This window comes from Ranitomeya variabilis, chromosome 1 (genome assembly GCF_051348905.1).
Source record: "Ranitomeya variabilis isolate aRanVar5 chromosome 1, aRanVar5.hap1, whole genome shotgun sequence".
Classification (NCBI taxonomy): Eukaryota; Metazoa; Chordata; class Amphibia; order Anura; family Dendrobatidae; genus Ranitomeya; species Ranitomeya variabilis.
In genome coordinates this window covers 120741454-120761966 of record NC_135232.1, presented here as the reverse complement: position 1 = coordinate 120761966, position 20513 = coordinate 120741454, and positions in this window count along the sequence as shown.

Sequence of the window (20513 nt, the reverse complement as noted above, 5' to 3'; positions counted from 1 at the left end):
ACCCAACCCTTTGCTGCAGGGTTTTTGAATGAAATCTGTGGCCATGGGCCACTTGTAAGATCCAGCCTGGAGGGAGCGGACCACCCCACTACCATCCTGTAGTCCACTCCAAAACTAAAAGCCCATAACAGGTTTTTCCTGAACATTGCCTTGGTCAAATAACTTGACCAGGTCCACACTTACTTTTATTTTGCACTACAGCCACAGCTATGCCTGTGACTGCAATGCACTCCAGCGGGTTTAATACTCTTCTGTGCGCTTCCTGGGGGACACATAACGACCCTCGTATACAATATCGGTCACTGCCACACGCAAAAGATTGCAGACTTGTGAATCCTTCCAGTGCACACACTGTGCACTGCGAGGAATCCAGGAGTCTGCCCTGAGAATGGCGGTCAAGTATGCCATATTCATACTCCCGGGCAGAGCTTGTCTAATGGGCGTGGCCTTTCTCAATGCAAGTGTATTGAACGAGGCTGCAACCAATAGACGGCTGCGCCCACTAGATGGGGCGAAGCCTCACTTAGTATATTTGTATTGAGCAATGCTGCACTTGCTAGACAGGTTCTGCCCCCGAGTATGCATATGGTATATTTGGTCACCTTGCCCGGGGCAGACACTGTCGAATCCTCGCAGCGCACCATGTGTGCACTAGGAGGATTCACCAGTCTGCAGTAGTAACACAGAGTTACTGCAGACTTTTGATTTTAGACTGGACAAACCCTTTAAAAAAGACATTTCTATTCTAAATTTGTTGTATTTGAACAGTTACTCCAGGATATCATGATAAAGTGATTAAAGAATGCCCCTGTGCTAACTAAATGAAGAAAACAAAATAGCAAATGCAGTATATAGTTATGCCCTGCAGCTCATCAATATCACTTTATTTGGATACAATCTCTATTAAACTGTTAGGGCTCATTCACTCATCTGATTTTTCCACGTACAAGAAAAACAAACTTATTATTCTGATTGGAGTTAGATCAGAGTGTGTGCCAAGTGTCATTCGTTTTTCTTGTGCATGAAGACATTTTTTTAAAAAGTTTCTCCTCTTCTCCATTCTGACAGGTTGTGAAAATTGGACCATACTCAGATGTCATCCGAGTTTGATCCAATTTTATTCACGGACCCTCTGATCAAAATTGGACGTCTTTGCAATTTTTCACCAACCTCTCAGTGTGTGAAAAATCACGGACATGTAAAAGATCCCATAGACTATCACAGATACGAGTGCTTTCCGTGAAATCCATGGATAGCACATTCACACGAAAATTGGATGTCTGAATTTGGAAGTCTATAGCTCTTAGGACAACTTCTGAAAGTTATTAAAGGGGTTGACCTGGATAAATTTTTGTTTAGGCACAAGCTTCCATACACAAAAAATAAACACATTAAAAGTATGAACACATGTAACTTTTTTGTTGCATTTTTCTCACATTTTTTTCTGCACAGTTTTGTCACAAAACCCTTCCAAGTATCAGAAAAGTGAATGAGATTCCTGAAGTCTCATGCACATGTTGATTATTTTTTTCCTTAAATTTAAATCTACACCATACAACAGAACAAATCAAGGGGAAAGGAATAACTTGGGAAGCATATATTTATGAGTTAGCAAGAAGAGGAGAACTCCATGTCTAAATCTCTCTCTAACAAGCCATAAAACGTAGCTTTTAAAACAATGTCTAAAATATATACGGGGTGATATTAAAATAATGTTTTAATCTGCCTACAAAATATTGGTTATGAGGATAACTACCTATATTTATTCAATTGATGGCATGACATGGTGTCATTACTAACTGGCTGAATAGGACATACAATTTAAAGCACACATCCCCGCAACATGTTTTACTGCATATATTGTTTTATATTTTGGTCAAGGTACTCTTACAACCAGCATCGAAGGCCTTCATGGTCTTTTCAGTCTCTTCACGAAATCTAAAAGCAATTTACTGAAATGAGCATAAAATCCACAAAATGTCACTGAAAAAAGTCCAGGCTGATCAAAAACGTGGTCACAATACCAATATACTGCAGGATGTAGACAGGCTGCAGTGATATAAAGTGGTTAGAGCACAGGACAAAATACTGATGAACAACCACTAATACACCTATATGAGTGCTTAGTATTATAAATACACGCAAATTGTACAAAAATTACAAGACTTGATAAACACAGTGCAATACTCTCCAGATACAGTAGCATATCATTCATGACATGATTTTGGGGTGCCACATTGCACAGATGATGTTGCATCAACCCTGACAAATCAAATGCCAACCCAGGGACACCAAAAGGTAAGAGATTGGTGGAACTCCCATCTGGCCGCCAGACTCGACTGTCCTCAAAACTGGACCGGAGTCCCATAAATCATTTCGCTCACCACTAATACTAAACAATTAACATTTTAAATTTTTTAAGTATTTTAATTGTCTGCAGATCAGTGAGGATCTAGGTCCTGAGATCCCCACTGATCTCTCAATAGATTGCTCAGAAGTGTGCAGCTGGGGAGATTCCTGAGCATGTGCACAGAGTGGAACATAGATTCATTAAAAAGCCTGTGGTACTGATTTATCAAAGCTTTTATGTCAGAACAGTGGGATAAAATCTTTGAAAAGTCACAACATTTTTGCACAACATGAAATTGCACATAAATGTTGCAACTTTTGGGAGTTTCACGTCGGTTTGAATTAACTCTGTCAAAATGGATGGAGCTGTGGTGGAGCCAAGGCGGTATGGGATCATCGCCACACCGTATGTCAAATTCATCAAATGTGCTGACGTTTTGCATACCAGAAATGCTACCCTAAACCCAGACTGGACTGGCGTCTCTGGCACCATGCATGGAAGCTGATGCCAAATAGAAGAGTTGCGAAATTCATTAAGTGATGCGTGTCTCTTAATAAATTCGGCATCTTCTTCTCCAACAAGTCAGGTGTAGCATGAGCCTACGCTGTGCCAATCTAGACGAATTGGGCCCTATGACTTTATACTAAATCTGTTTTCTGCTGTTTGTGTACACTCAGGCAGGAGATAAGGGCTCCTGCCTTCTGAGCTGCACACTTCTCACTTCTTTGGAGCTATTGGTGGGGAACCCAGAACACCCACCAATCTGTAGACAATTAAAGTTAACAAAAAATGAAAAAAAAACAAAAAAACAAAAAAACAATCTGTTAAATGTTTAGCTACTCTTTAATTTAGTTATTTTATTCATTTGTTATGCATTTAGTTATTTTATTAATGTATTAATCGATATATCACAATTGAGTGTATTCTTCTTTGTATATGTTCTAGCTGTACAATACAGGCGTTAAGGACCATGCTATCTCTTTTTTTCAATAAGACAGCACGCAGCACTAGTTTTTATACCCCTCAGAGCATGATGAGATGCCAGAATGGAAGCAGATGGAGAAGGAAATGGCAGAAAATGATCAACATATGACTATTTTCTTCTTGATTGTGTTTGATTGATTATCTAAAAGGACTTAGTACAGTATTGGTTAAAGTTAATGAAAGAGTAGTTAACGAATTATTTCCTTGTACATAAATCAGACCCAAATGTTCCGCACTTTCGTCAGGGAGCAGTTTAAAGAGGAAATAAAGAGTGATTTATTTTCTTTAGGTTTATACACATTTTTACACATGATTATTTATAGTATGCTATCAATTAATTCCTTTGTTTTGGTCAAGTGTACTAATTCTTGCTGTTTGCTTTTACAGCTTTTTTCCATTAGATGCTCTGTTATAATATTAGTAGTACACAAGGGAAATGGTATTAATTCATTAAATGTTACTTTCAGAATTCAAAATGTAATACACAGGGAAGGAAATGTGAAACAAATAATAGATTAAAAGAAGGATGTATGTATGCAGTTACTTGGAGTCTATTCAATCGAGAGAAAAAAAGTTTGGTGGTTTGCTCTGGAACAAAATGTGACATATGAAAATATGCATATTTCAGTTTCTGAGTCCATGGACTTCTAAACATGTGTTTTATTAATTATCTTAGTATAAATGCAAAGTATTCCCATTTAATTACAATATGCAATATACTCATGACTGGATTTAACCTATAGGCATTGTTGGACAGTCCCTGGTAGGTGGCCTGGGAAAAGGAATTCTCTGCAAGGGAAATTTGACATATACAGTACAATTTGCCAAGAGTGTGCAAAGCAGTCAAAGTAAAAGGTGGCTACTTTGAAGAACCTAGAATATAAAACATATTTTTAGTTGTTTCACACTTTTTTGTTAAGTATATAATTCCACATGTGTTAATTCATAGTTTTTATGCCTTCCGTGTGAATTTACATTTTTCATAGTCATGAAAATATAGAAAAATATTTAAATGAGAAGGTGTGTCCAAACTTTTGGTCTGTACTGTAAGTACACTGACTAAAGTGATTTTATTAGAGATTGAAGAAATGCTTCAATGCTCACTGGATTTGTGTAGAATTTTAGAAAATTTGCAGGCAAATTGCGATTTGCACTTTTCGCAAAAACAAATGCCCACCTCCATTTTACAAATTGCAGAATATGACATCAGCCATGGAAGGCTCACATGACTTCAGACAAGACCATGCGGGCTTCCCCATAATGCTTTGCAGTTATCGCATTATATTGTATAGCGCAGCCAATCAGGATTGGCTATCATAGCTTGAATATAACTAAGGCAAGAAATGCAGAGCCATTTTGGGGTGACTTTAGGATATTTAGAAGACATCAGTGCTCACAGCTTAGCAGTAGATGTAGGAAGAAAAAGACTTAAAACATGGAACAAATACTCCATACAGTAATTAGTTGTATAACTGCATCACTGAAGAAGGTTAATGTTGTAGTCTGCAAATAACACTGAGATTCAATTTATTGAATATTTTTTTAAAAATGTAGACTTTTTTAACTCAAATAGGTTTTTATTAAGTATAATCTATCTATATAATCGTCTAAGGGGTACTTCCATCTGTCTGTCTGTCTGTCTGTAACGGAAATCCCGCGTCGCTGATTGGTCGCAGCCGGCAAATAAGGAAAAATAAGGAGTTGATCTGTTTAAATTTCCCATGCGGTATCCAAATAGGTGCGTTGTGGAGAACATACATTATCTTAGGCATCAGAATAATTTTAATAAGATTGACTCGGAACACCTCTGACGAGTGCAATTTAGACCAGGCCCCTACCTTTGCCTTAAGAACCCCCAGCACCGAAGTCAGATTCTTATGCAAATAATCTGCAATTGGTATAGAGATCCATATCCCCAAATACTTAAATTGATCAGCCACTTTAAGTCTACCCCCATCCGCGGCATCGCCCACCTCACCCCCTACATCATCCACCGTGAACAAAGTTGACTTATTCCAGTTTATCATCAACCCTGACAAAGCTCCAAAGCTCTCAATAAGCCGAATAGCATTTCCCAACGAGACATGCGGATCACCCAAGAACAGCAACATATTGTCCACGTATAGCGCTTTTTTTTTCTTTTCTTCTATTGACCCATACTTAAACCCAGACACTTCGGCAGACTGTCTAATCTTGGCGGCCAATGGTTTTACAGCCAAAGCAAACAAAAGAGGGGAGAGTGGACACCCTTGTCTCATCCCTCTATGTAACTTAATCATACGAGAAAGCTCTCCATTCGCCCTAACTCTAGCTAATGGTTGCGCATACAGCAGTTTAACCCAAGACATAAATTGTGTACCAAAGCCTAAACAGTGTAAAACCTGCTACAAATATCCCCATTCTACACTGTTAAATGCCTTATGGCCATCTAAGGATGCGTAACTCTCTAACCACAGTTGTTGGCTCCCAGCTGTACATTCATAAAAAGCCTTCTCAAATTAACCGCCGTAGACCTGTCAGGCATAAAGCCAGACTGATCCGGATGTATCAACTTAGAGATAACACCAATCAGCCAGGTCGCTAACACCTTGGCCAGAAGCTTGACATCCGTTGTGAGCAAAGAAATCAGGCAGCATGATTCAGGCTGTCATAGATCTTTATCTTCCTTCTGGATTACCACTATTATGGCTTCTCTCATGGAGGCTGGCAAGATTCCACTACTCTTAGCCTCCTCCAAGCCCACTCTTAATCTGGGCATCAACTCTTCCTCCATATCTTTATAAATTTTGGCTGGTAATCCATCTGCTCCTGGCGCCTTACCCCTTGCCATTGACCTTAGTGCACGACTCAATTCCTCTTCCGTAATAGGTGCCTCCAAACTTTCCCTATCATCCTCACTCAGCTTAGGCAACTCAAGTCCCTCTAGAAATGCCACAGTGTCTCCCACCGATGCATCCATCCGAGAGGAGTACAAATCCGCATAAAACTCTGAAGTCTCCGACACTTTTGCACCATTTGCTAAAACCAATGAATGCACAAATGAAGTACTCCTCTGGGCAGAATCCACCATCGACAGCATGTGACCCACCGCCTCCCCATCCTGGTAAAAAGTTAGACTCTGAAACTCTTTCTTCCTCTCCGCCCTCTCCAAAATAATTTTATCCATATTCTTCTGAGCTTCTTTTAGCCATTTCCCAGCCTCAGGGGTACCCAGTGTAGCCATCTCATCTTCCGCTGCTCTCAGCCTTTCCCCCGCAGCTTTCTCCGCCAGTTTTGCCCGCTGCTTACATCTACTGATATCTCTAAACAGCAATCCCCTCAGATACGCTTTCATAGACTCTGAAAAAGTGGGTATATCCGCACTCCCATCATTAAACTCAAAAAAATCCTCTACCTTTTTCTGTATGTTCTTTAGATCCACACTATACAACCAGTTATGGTGAATTTTCCACTCTCCCCTGTGCATGGCTTGTGTTCCCATTGGTCGCAGCTCTACCTCAATCGGATTATGATCTGAAAGTGCGCTTGACAGGTACCTCACATCCCCCACCTTTGTGTCTAACACTTTGAGATTACAATACACATTCGCAGAATACCCTTGTAACCGCTCCTCTGCCCTCCATATTATCTATTGCAACATTGTCTGTCCAAGTAACCAGAATGACCAAACTCAGCTCTTCCAGAATTGAAAATAACTCCAGCGTTGAACAGGTATATAATTAACCCTATTCTCCTCTTCCAAAGACAAACAAATATCGTATATCCATGTCCCCACAGATTATCAGTCTCCTTTATCTTGTATTTTCTTAGCATTAATATCGATCCACTGGGTAGCGTCCTCTGGTGCCAGGAAAAAATGAACTCTGTCAAAAGCCACCACTCTTAACCTCGCAGGAAAAAACATGGAGTATTGCACCCACATCTCTCTCAGCCATCTCTTGACACCAGTAAACTGCATTCTCTGTTTCTGGACTGTAGCGGAGTAATCCGGGTAAATGGCAATCCTCTGTCCGCCAACCGTGAGATCCTCCATTTCTCTGGCCTTCCTGAGAACAATGTCTCTGTCCCTACAGTTTAATATCTTGGCCAACATGGTATGGGGATTAGCTCCAGTGGGAGGGGGCTGCGGTGGAACCCTGTGAGCTCTTTCAATGGCAAAAAGTTTTGTCAGAACCCCAATCTCCTCCCTCAGCCAGTTTTCAATATACTCAGTAGGATTTCTCCCCTCAGTTTTTTCAGGCAGACCCACTATTCGGAGATTTTTTCTTCTGGATCTATTTTCCAGATCCTCATTTTTTGCCGCCAGTTCTGATATCTTTTGAGCAACCTTTTTCTCTGCCTTTTGCAATTTTACAACATGGTCCTCTGCAGTGCTCACCCTCTCTTCCACCACCCCCATACGTTTGTCCATCATCTGTATGGTAGCATTTATTTGTACAATCTCCCCTTTAACCTCCTGCACCTGGAGGGTCAAGGCATTTAGGGACTGCTTACATGAGGAGACAAGTATAAAAACATCCTTCAGGGTCAGCTCTCCTCCAAGTTCCACTTCTCTTTGAGTCTCTGCTACTGCAGCCATGCCACCTTCTCCCTCCCCGTTCTGTACCTCATTCTCTCCTTCAGTGATTGTTTCATCATCCTCCTCCCCTTCAAATCCATCTTCAGCAGGTGACTTTGCCTCCTCCACTCTGTCTACCTGGGCAAACTTTCTTAATTTTGCAGCAGCCTCCAAGCGTCGCTGACATGTGGCATTTGCTTTATCGGCATCCTCCCTGGCCACGGCGCCATCTTGGATCGCGCCGGCCTCTCCAGCACCCGCATCTTTCTGCCGTCTCCGGGTCATCTCTTCCTCCATCGGGCTTCCCCGCAGTGCTCCTCTGCTCCCGGGACCTTCAGCCAGCAGGTATGACACAATTTGAGGCAGACAGTGGTGTCTGCACAGGATTACAGCAGTAATGGCAGCGGGAGCGCTCTCCTATGCATCTGCTCACATGGCCAGCTAGGACACGTCCCTAAAATGTAGACATTTAACTGTGCATGTTTGTTTTTGATCATCTGTTTTACTAGTTCAATTTCATAACCGTACATGCTAAACACATAAAATGTGGCCTGATGCTACACTTTGCTTTCTATACAGGTTATGTCCTTTTTTCAAGCGTTGCATAATTTGTGTTGAAAAATTTGTATTATATTGTTGTACAATATGCATGAGGAATGAAAAAAGCAATGGCAATGGATGGGGTAATGTAAAAGAAAAAAAAACATACAACGACTAAGAGTGAGCAGCTACTAGCTGCAGCAGAATTACCATCACCACTGCCAAATACAGGCAACAATTGACATTCTTTGCTTCTGTCAAGTGTATTAGTGGGGAGGAAGTGTTGGGCATTAAGGAACATATGGTATATTACTCATCTCGGGCAAGCAGGATAATGCAACCTCTGACAGTGACACAGTCAGTTTGAGTCAGTGCTCTGCACAAAAATGTTTGCATTATGAAAAGTTTCTAAAACGGATAATTTTTGGAGTGCTTATTAATTTCAAAATATATGAAAAGTCCATCAAGGCATTGTTACTAAATGGGCTGTTACTGACAACCAAGTTCCCATCTGTTAACACTACAAAGGGATTTTTTCTTGTTAAAGAGCATGAAAGGGGTTGGACACAGTCCTAGGAGATCTCAAAGTATTATACACATCTTTTCAGGGCATTTGGAGGCTTTGTAGTATAGTAATTCATGGCAAATCAATTTCCTGCAAATCAAAACTGGGAGAAAAATGTTTCAATCTTGCTGAATTTGATTTTCTAAACATTTGATAATTTCTTCTATAAATATGTAGTTTGTCAAGACGGACAAAAGAGCACTCATTGCAGAAAATAAAAAACATTTTAAAGCTCTGAGTATGGCTTATTTAAGGTGTGGCCTATTTAATGGATGGAATCTAAAGCTGAAAACTAAACAATCATTCTTTAAAGAGCTATTTTTTGGAGTGCGCCATACACAGGAATGCTTGACTTAACTGAGCGATCCTGTGGCTTGTAGCAGACTCCTCTGTAAGTGGCTTATCTTGTATGGAACAAAAAGATCAGTTATTAAAAATCCAAAATGCCACATACTCGCTCCAGACATCATCTGTGAGGAAGGGTCAAGAGGCCCCCATACACATTAGACTATCGGCAGGTCTTGCTGATGTTAGTGGGTTCAGCCAATTTTAGTCTAATGTGTTACAGGCTCCTGAAATGTCAAATATTTCAGATTTTATAGAATGGCATAACTGCAGATCTTTATTTTTCAATATGATTTTCTACACAAAAAGTTACCTTTTCTAGTTTGCACAGCAGGAAATCACCCAGGCATATAATGCAGACAAAAGACGTAGGTGAAATATGCACAGAGCTGTAGTCTATTTTCCCCTCAGACCATACAGTATTTGCATACAGTATTCATAACTTAATAAAATCAAAACTTATAAAGAGGGTCACTGATTTAGAAAGTTAATTTTCAAATACCATATTAGGGAATTTTGAGCTAACTTGAGGGGATCCTCATCTGCTAGCCAATTACAAAGGGGATCTCTTAATCTCTTAACCTTGAGGAGCCAGTATGTTTGTGCATTCCATGGAAAGTCTATTAATATCAATGTGCATCTAGTGATAGTTCAATGTAATGCTGCAGAGAAATGAAATGGTTATTATTGTTTCAGCAAACTTTGCATATATTAATAGTACAGGTGAATATAAAAAAAAGTATTAAATTTTATTAGAAAACTCTGCTTCTTTTCTCCCTTATGACCCATCATTCATTCTGAAAATAGTCTCAGATCCATCTTGCTCAAGACAAGACAGACTGCTAGCGCGCTGAGGTATCAAGTCAATGGAGTAGGGAGGAGAAGGAGGAGTGAAGAGCACAGTGAGAAAAAACAAGCAAGCAGAGGTAGACAAAGATGTATTGTGCTGCAGTTGGTGAGTGATTTATCTTATACTGCAACTGGATTCCCAGCTACACTGCTCAGGTGTGCTGTATATTGTCCTTCATGCTGCGGCTCCTATTCTACATTTACATCTGTAACATGCTTGTTCATTTCTGCTCCAAAGAATTCTACCTGTGTTGCCTTGAGGAACCACTAGAGTTTAGCGACTTTTACTTTTTTAGGATCGAGTTGGGTGTCGGGTGAAATCGGCCGATTATTGCGAAAAGTCGAGGATCCGACTGAAACACGAAACCCAATGCAAGTCAATGGGGAAGCAAAGCCAGCAGTGAGTGGAGGACAGGAAAACACCTACAGTGCCTATTTTAATGCCAAAAACATCAATTCTTGTTACTTAAGCTTGTCAATCTTAATTTGCCTTATAAAAATAGTTAGGCATTGAAAATTGGGGGTCATTTGGCTAAAGTTGTGGGGGGGTAGGGCTGGCTCAAGTTTTCCGTGGGCCCAGGAAACGCGGACTACGTCACGGCGGTGGAGCAGGGAGAGGTAAGTATTTCTACTTTGCAAGTGCTGTGATCCTGAACAAGCAGGGGGGCACACTCGTTTGCATTGGCACTGGCACAGGGCCCCTCAAAGTATGGCGGTGTGTTGGACGACGGGGGCAACTCCCACCGCCAGAGACACTTTTGCGTACTATGAGGGGCCCTGTGCCAGTGACGTCGCCAACAAGTATGCCCCCCCACCTGATGAAGGAACCTGCACTTTCATCTGCACCTTCCTCTTTGTCCCCGTGTAAGGTGGTATAGTATGCGGGAAGGGGAACCTGACTTTCAGCAGGGTCAGATTCTGGCTGTGTAGAGTGCAAGGGGAATGTAGTGGTCTGGATCAATGTACCAGAAGACTCATCTAGCAGTGGCTGGGCAATGGGCAGGATGAGAAGGAAACACAGTTAGTAGGCCCAATTAATAAAGTAGGCTAAATGCAGTTCAAATGTGGTAACAGGACTAAACAGGCAGCATTGCTTTGTTCAGTGGAAGACAACTGTAATGGCAGACGCGGTACTGTATAAGGTGCGCGTCTCTGACTGGGGAGCACCTAGATAGAGCAGCACGGAAAGGTTGTCATTGCCAGTCCCCCCCTAGCATCACTCCCCCTTTGTGATGCACTAATTAGAAGACCCCCAGCTGGCCAGTGGTCACTGGAGGGGAGGGGTCCTGCGGCCACTCCTACAGGGGTTAAATCCAGGTGTCCGGCCGGGAACTTTCTCTTTTCCTCCCGGCGGACACCTGGAAGCTTTTGTGTCTGCCCCTGCAGTGGTGGTGTCGGATCCCCTGTTCGAGGCCTTACAGAGGAGAGCGGCGCAGGAAGGTGAGAACTGGCTTCAGGCCCTCTTTACCGGTATCAGGGCTCAGCTTCCTGCGCCCTCTCCCGACCCCCTTCCCTCAATTCCCGTGGCTGTTTTGCCCGCGGCCTCCCTCACGCCCGCTCCCCTGTGGCCCCTTGTGGCCTGCTCGCCTCTGCTGCTGGCCGGCTCACCGGCTGGAGGGGGCGTCCTGTGCTGCGTCCCGGGGAGCCTGAGTCTGGGTCCCCTGCGCGGGACCCTCTCTCTGTCGCGCGGGGGGTCTCATGGCCGCGGACGTCGGGGCGGCCTCCCGGAGGCGGCGGGGGAAGACCAGGCGCCGCGCCCGCCGGGGGGCCAGCTGTGTCCCCCTAGTCGACAAGCCGTCGGCCCGCGGCGGGCGGTGTCTCCTGCTCCAGTGACCGGCGGCGTGCAAACTGGCGGCGCCGGGCAGCACCAGGCAGCGCTCCCCCCCCTGGCCGCTCCGGTGGATCTCCCAGCAGCACGGGGGGGCAGGCGGTCTGTCCGCTTGCCCCGCGCCCCGGAGCAGCTCCAGGTTGAGGAGGGGGCGGCCTTGCAGCTGCCGGCGTCTTCCTGCTCCCTCCTCGTGCTCGGTCCGGCGCTCGGAGAAAGCTCCGCACACCCAACTTCCTGTCCCCGCCCACCCACTTCCGGTCCCAGCATCATAGCGCTGGAAACAGCGCTGGCCAGGTCTCGGTTGCCTTCCCTGCGGGCACATATATGCCACCCGCAGGGGGTAACCTGGAGGCTGGCGCTAACGCCACACGGTCCCCAGAGTGCGCTGATCGGTCAAACCAGACCAATCAGGGCGCAGTTTTCTCACCAGGCCTGACCTCCAGCATACCCCCAGCAGATGCAGCACTGATGCCTGCTCGAGGGTATCAGGGGACAGGCTGTAGAGGTCACAGGGTAGCTGATGAGCGCATTGTTCGGTCCAATAGGACCGAGCAAGGCGCTCAACAGCTGCACACCGGGAATCACTGCGAAATATCAGTAAACGCACCAAACACGGACACATTCACACCCCCCCCACTGCCCAAATTCCTAATAAAAATTACCCGCTGCCCCACCAAACTACAGCCATGGGGCTGAATACTGCTACCTCCTTACCCCCCTCTAAACAGCACTACGGGACCGTTTACCGCCAATATTCCCTCTAGTAATAATGTTAGAATCCCCCCCATTACACCGCTGAGCAACGGCGGACGAAGGCGTAGACGCCAAACATCCTCCAAATCCTCCTTGGATAACTCCCGTCGCCATTCGCATTACCCCTCTAAATGCCCCTCCCATCACCGACGCAGACTCAGCTCCCATAGGAGCCGCCGCAGATCGCGGGCCTCAGGATGGGTGTTATCAGCAACATCCGAGGGGTCCGACGTATCGCAGAGCCTGGATAGAAGTTATAGGGCATGCGACAAAACTTAAAAATCGAGGGCACCCTCTAGGGCTTTCAGCCGGGGAGAACAATCCCCCGCGGCTTCCAGCCTCAACAACAACCACGCAGTCGCCGAAAACAGAGCCGTTAATCCGCCACAATGTGGTTGTAATCGGGCTCCAACGCACGATACTCAGTGCCTCAGCCAGCACATCGGTCAGTCCCTCGCTGTTGCGGGAGCCAGAGTTTCCCTGTCCTGCGACATCACCCCGTCAACATCTGCGGGGGTTCCTCCAGGATCGGAGTACACTCGTCCAGAGTCGCACAGTGGTGAGTGTTCCAAGGGTGGAAAGGAATGGAGCTAACCTCAGCGGTAAAGGAGTTAATCCTACAACTATCACATTCTAGTGAAAAAGTGGTGAACAATACAGCACCACAGTCCGCTAATCTACACAAAGACGCCTTCTTCTGCGTGATCAGCCCGCTAGGCGCCCATATAGATCAGGAAACTAGACAGAAAACCTGGAGTAACGAGTACATTGACATATGGTCGCTGATATCAGCAGACCAACAAACGGTGGATAAAGCCAACGATAGGAATTTCGATAGGGGGAGATCAAAAATTGCATCATGATATACAAGTTCATACAAGTCGCACGGCGGTTCAGCCTGGCGTCGGTACGACGAGGAGTTCCGCAGGCGTCTGGCCCTACAGCCCGATCTAGGCTGTGGGGGTTGAAGCAACAGCGTGTGGTTGTGTCTGATGCTGTCCCAGAAACAGCCCCCCCCTTTTCATCCACGACCACTAATTACTCCACAGCCGCAGGTCAGAACTCAGTGGTCGTGCGAAAACCCGGGGCCTGCTGGCTATTTAACGAGGGAAACTGCCGTTTCCACGCGTTATGCAAATTCAGACATGATTGCTCCGCTTGCGGGGGGGGGGGCACCCAGCGTCAAGGTGCACTCGTCAGCCATACAAAGCGCCTACATGGCAGAACCCCAGTGAGCATAATTGCGATGGCCCCCTGGCTAAAGCTCTACCCCAATAAGAAAGCGGCTCAGCAGCTGCAGGCGGGATTCTCCGACGGGTTTTTTATTCCCTTTAGGCTAACAAGAATGCCAACCCTATCCAATAACCTAAAATCGGCTCGCGAATTTCCCCAAATTCTTAAGACAAAAAATTGAAAAGGAGGTAGAACTGGGTAGAATAGCAGGCCCCTTTAAGTCGCTCCCCTTCAAAAACATGAAAATGTCATCGCTAGGCAATAGAATCGGCATTCCATTTACTACCCGTGCACCCCGAATGTTTCCACCTTCTGAGCTGCAAAGTGGACCAACATTACTACTTCGACATGTGCCTTTCGAGGGGATGTTCGATCTCATGTCACTATTTCGAGCTATTCAGCACCTTCCTATATTGGGTAGTTCGGTACGAGACGGGCAGTGCATCCCTAATTCACTACCTCGACGATTTCTAATCTCTGCTCCGATTTACTAGAAAAATTCAAAGCTATCTCACACAAATTCGGCGTGCCATTTTCACTGGAGAAAACGGAGGGACCATGTAATGTATTGCCCCTTTTTGGGCATCGAAATAGATACCAATTTGATGGTTTTCCGCTTACCAAAGGATAAAATACTAAAAACCCAGCAAATGTTGAAAGGCTTCCGCGAAGTTAACAAGGTAACCATCCAGCAAATGCAGGCATTATTGGGCCTACTGACGTTCGCCTGCCGCGTAATGCCAGTTGGCAGAGCATTCTCGCGCAGACTTTCTTTGGCAACAAAAGGCGCTTCTCAGCCCGGCCATAGAATTAGGCTCACTCGTTCGCTAAAAGCCGATCTGCTAGTATGCCAGACGTTCCTACAATCGTATAACGGTCACACGTGCGTCATGGCTAGAGAGATCACAAGTAAGGAAGTAGGGCCGTCAATAGGGTGGAACAAAACAGAGGGTCTTGCAGCAATCTACAAAAACCAATGGTGCAAATCTGATTGGCCAGAGCAATGGACGACAACAAAGTGGGGGCAAGATCCAGCCCTATGGGAATTGTTTACGGTTGTAACGGCATTGAAGTTATGGGCCGATCAGTTGAGAAACATGAACATTCGTTTCCAAACAAAAATGCGAAAACAGCGAAGAGTTTAAATCACATGTCTTCTTCATCCCTGCCCAGACTCGCTCTCTTGCGCCGGCTAGCGCTGAGATGCCTTGAAAACAATATTTGGTGTAGAGCCACCATGGTGGCGGAAGTTGACGATAATATCATTAACCCACTGTTATTTTCCAATTGGCAGACTTTCAGAATCCAGCAGCCCAACGCGCAACCCTGGGGTATTCTGTGTCCACTGTCCCTGTGGGACGCAGTGGCCAATCATTGATGCCCTTAATCCGGGCCTCCGTTTCACCAGCTACCTGGCAGGTGTATGGTAAGGCTTGGGAGGAGTGGTGCTCACTATTTCAGGGTAGGCCAGTCGATGAATGCGACGGAGCATGAAGCGCGGTGACAACTGATTTTCTATTACAGATTAGGGAAGGCGGGGCGTCGGGCACCTCGGCACAACGGAAATTATCGGGGCTAGCATTTTTCTTTCAATTATTTGGATGGGTAGACGTAACTAAGTCCTTCTGCATAAGACAAGCCACAAAAGGTTGGAAAAGGCTTCAGCCAAGCCAAGAATGTCGCCGCCCCATTTCTCTGAGACTATTGCCGGACCTGATTGCGATATCCCCGTCACGTCAATCTGCTCATCGCAATATGAGGCGGCCCTCATAGCGGCAGCTTTTGCGACCGTATTTTTTGGAGCACTGCGAATCAGCGAATTACTACTGCGGTCAAAAAAACGCGTCGGAAGGAGGCCTAATTAATGAGGACATAGTAATATGCAGCGACGCCCTGCGCATCAGGGTTAGAAAATCCAAATGCGATCCCACCGGTAGGGGCACATGGGTCCTGGTTAACTCTACAGATGGCCCAGCTTGCCCGCTAAAAATGGTTAAAACATACGCCGTATGTAGACACGCTGGTAGATTTTTCTTCACTCATACAGACGAGTCCCCTCTGACCAAGTACCAATTCCAGGCAATGTTCAAGCTAGGCTAGGAAAAAACCGGCGCAAATCCAAAGGAGTATGGAACACATTCGTTCCGGAGAGGGGCAGCCACAGAGGCAGCTAAGGCAGGAGTGTCAGAGGCCGAAGTGCAGAGAATGGGTCGTTGGAAGTCCGCATGCTTCGCCAGATACATAAGACCTGATTTGCTTAATTAACATGTGTTGTCTCTAGTGTTGAGCATTCACTAGCATGCGGTATCGGAATTCCGATACCGAGATCCGATACTTTTGTGGTATCGGGAATCGGAATCGGAAGTTTCCAGTGTATGGTTCCCAGGGTCTGAAGGAGAGGAAACTCTCCTTCAGGCCCTGGGATCCATATGAATGTGTAAAATAAAGAATTAAAATAAAAAATATTGATATACTCACCTGTCCGGAGGCCCCTGGACATCACCGCTGGTAACCGGCCACACAAGCCGCGACGTCATCCCTCAGGTCCTAAATTCCCTTCTAGGAATTTAGGACCTGAGGGATGACGTCACGGCTTCTGATTGGTCGCGTGGCGGTCACATGAGCGGCACGCGACCAATCAGAAGCCGTGACGTCATGGAAGGTGCTGAAAGCGCTCATTTTAAGCAAAGAAGGCTGCCGGTTCACAGCGGTAAGGTCCAGGCTGCGTCGGAGAGGTGAGTATATCAATATTTTTTATTTTAATTCTTTATTTTACACATTAATATGGATCCCAGGGCCTGAAGGAGAGTTTCCTCTCCTTCAGACCCTGGGAACCATCAGGGATACCTTCCGATACTTGAGTCCCATTGACTTGTATTGGTATCGGGTATCGGTATCGGATCAGATCCGATACTTTGCCGGTATCGGCCGATACTTTCCGATACCGATACTTTCAAGTATCGGACGGTATCGCTCAACACTAGTTGTCTCTTACAGGGGTTGAAGTTTGGGTTGTAGGAGATTCCTACGTATATTGGGCCGAAAAGAGGGCCAAACTGCGGCCAGGAGGAACAAATCTTCACCTCCTGGGCATAAAAGTTAACTGGAGGGGTATCAGAGGCCTCCAATAGAAACAGGTGTTCAAGGAGATGGTCGGCATAGCAAGGATGGTGGAACACCCGGTGATAATGGTGGTACACGCTGGTGGCAATGACCTAGGAAAACAAAAGGTGGCCGAGCTGTACAAATGGGTGACAACTGATATGGAACGGTTCAGCGGTCTGTTCAGGAACATGATACTGGTGTGGTCGGATATAACACCACGGGCCATACGGCAAGGAGCAAGAGATAAAAAAGCCATAGAGCGGACAAGGGGTAAATTCAATGCTCGGATTGGAAAATATGTGAGAGGAAGAGGCGGTGTCGTGATTCGTCACCGCCCGCTACAAGGGGATAACACGCCACAACTAAGACCGGACGGAGTTCACCTAACGGACATTGGCCTTGATATTTGTTGGGTTTACAGGAAGGGGTTGAACAGGCCCTAACATTGATGGGTGGGGTCGGAGTCCCGCGTAGGTAATACACGGGATCCTCCGTGGCGGAAGAAGCGGAGGAGGGCAAAGGTCGTAACCGCTCATTGGGCCAATTCCCCTGTCAATCACGGACAGGTGCTCGGCGCCAGCGCCCGTTACGATATGTAATTGCCTTTCTCAGCTTATTTAATTAATAAACTGTGACCGACCTGTTCAACCCACCTAGGACTGTGTGTGTTTCATTACGGGAGTGACGGGAGGGGGGAAGGCACTGGTTACGACACCCAGGTCTCCACAGTCTGGCAGATGCGGTACTGTATAAGGTGCGCGTCTCTGACTGGGGAGCACCTAGATAGAGCAGCACGGAAAGGTTGTCAGTGCCAGTCCCCCCCTAGCATCACTCCCCCTTTGTGATTCACTAATTAGAAGACCCCCAGCCGGCCAGTGGTCACTGGAGGGGAGGGGTCCTGCGGCCACTCCTACAGGGGTTAAATCCAGGTGTCCGGCCGGGAACTTTCTCTTTTCCTCCCGGCGGACACCTGGAAGCTTTTGTCCCACCCTCCCTCCCTTTTTAAAGGCTAAGGATGATACTAACCTGCGGGATGATGTAAATTTGTAAATGCTATTGTAATATTTAAAAAAAATAAAAAATTATAAACGTATGTGATATAACTAACCCTAATAACCTTTATTAAGTCACAACGGAAGAAGCGGAGGAGGGCAAAGGTCGTAACCGCTCGTTGGGCCAATTCCCCTGTCAATCACGGACAGGAGCTCGGCGCGAGCGCCCGTTATGATATGTAATTGCCTTTCTCAGCTTATTTAATTAATAAACTGTGACCGACCTGTTCAACCCACCTAGGACTGTGTGTGTTTCATTACGGGAGTGATGGGAGGGGGGAAGGCAATGGTTACGACACCCAGGTCTCCACAGTCTGAGTGGTAGGCACAGTTAGTAGGGCCAAATAATAAAGTGGGCCAAATGCAGTTCAAAATTGGTAACAGGAGTAAACAGGCGGCACTGCTTTGTTCAGTGGAGGAGAAGAACAAGCAGCGGCAGACCCCGTTAGTAGGCCAAACCAAACAAGTAGGCCAAATGCAGTTTAATATCTGATATAGCCTGAAAATTGAAGCTCAGCTTTGTTCAGTGGAGGAGAACAACAAGCAGCGGCAGACACTGTTAGTAGGCCCAACCAAACAAGTAGGCCAAATGCAGTTAAATATCTGATATAGGCCGAAAGCCTGAAAATTGAAGCTCAGCTTTGTTCAGTGAAGGAGAAAAGCAAGGAGCGGCAGACACCGTTAGTAGGGCCCAACCAAACTAGTAGGCCAAATGCAGTTTAATATCTGATATAGCCTGAAAATTGAAGCTCAGCTTTGTTCAGTAGAGAACAACAAGCAGCGGCAGACACCGTTAGTAGGCCCAACCAAACAAGTAGGCCAAATGCAGTTAAATATCTGATATAGGCCGAAAGCCTGAAAATTGAAGCTCAGCTTTGTTCAGTGGAGGAGAACAACAAGCAGCGGCAGACACTGTTAGTAGGCCAAACCAAACAAGTAGGCCAAATGCAGTTTAATATCTGATATAGCCTGAAAATTGAAGCTCAGCTTTGTTCAGTGGAGAACAACAAGCAGCGGCAGACACCGTTAGTAGGCCCAACCAAACAAGTAGGCCAAATGCAGTTAAATATCTGATATAGGCTGAAAGCCTGAAAATTGAAGCTCAGCTTTGTTCAGTGGAGGAGAACAATAAGCAGCGGCAGACACGGTTAGTAGGCCCAACCAAACAAGTAGGCCAAATGCAGTTTCATATTGAAAATATAGGCCGAAAGCCTGAAGATTGAAGCTAAGCTTTGTTCAGTGGAGGACAGCTGTATTGAGTGGCGCAGACAGACACATGTAGTAGGCCTAAAATAAAAAAGTAGGCTCAATGCAGTTTAAAATAGGTTACAGGGGTACACGGACAGCATTGGTTTGGTCAGCGAAGGACGATTGCAAGGAGTGGCGCAGACTTACTAGGCCTAAAATAAAAAAGTAGGCTCTCTACAGTTTAAAATAGGTTACAGGGGTACACAGGCAGCATTGGTTTGGTCAGCGGAGGACGATTGCAAGGAGTGGCGCAGACAGACTTAGTAGGCCTAAAATAAAAAGTAGGCTCAATGCAGTTCTAAACTGGTAACAGGAGTAAACTGGCTTCACTGCTTTGTTCGGTGGAGGACAACTAGAAGAAGTGGCTGACACAGTAAGTTGGCCAAAATAGTAAAGTGGGCTAAATGTCTGAAAAAAATTTTTTCCTAAATAAACAGGTGGCAAAGCAAGGTACAGGGGTGGGTTCCTCTGCTGAGTAGCAGACAGTGGTAGCTCGCGCACAGTATTCACAGGTCTAAATGGAGGCCAGGGCCCCTGTATATTTTTACTATCATCTATCATTTCAACAAATTTGTATTGGCAGTGCCATTGAAGGATTTAACAGCACAGACTAAACAATGGTGGAGCAGTGAGAGGTATGTTTTGCAAGTGGTAGAGCACTGTTTGAGCTGGGGGAATACTCTCTTGTGGGCGGCGGTACTGACACAGGGACCGTCATATTACGACGGTGTGTCTGACGTTGGGTGTGCACCACCACCGCCAGAGACACTTCATTGTACTATGAGAGACCCTGTGCCAGTGCCATTGGCCAAAAGTGGGCACACCCACCTGTCCAGGCAAACTGCACTCGCACGGGTGCTTGCGCCAAGTAGTGACCATGGCCCCATGGGGGGACTCAGCCCATTTAGGGAGGTGTAAAAATGGCCTATGGTGGACATTCAGCAGCTGCAAATGGAGGAATTGGAGTAGTCAGTAAGAGGAGGCCAAAAGCAAGACCTTTTTACAGGAAAGCTACGTGTCAGCAGGGGAAGGTGGGGCAAAATAATTAGAAATCCATGATTGGTTCATTTTAATGAAGGTTAGATCATCAATATTTTGGGTAG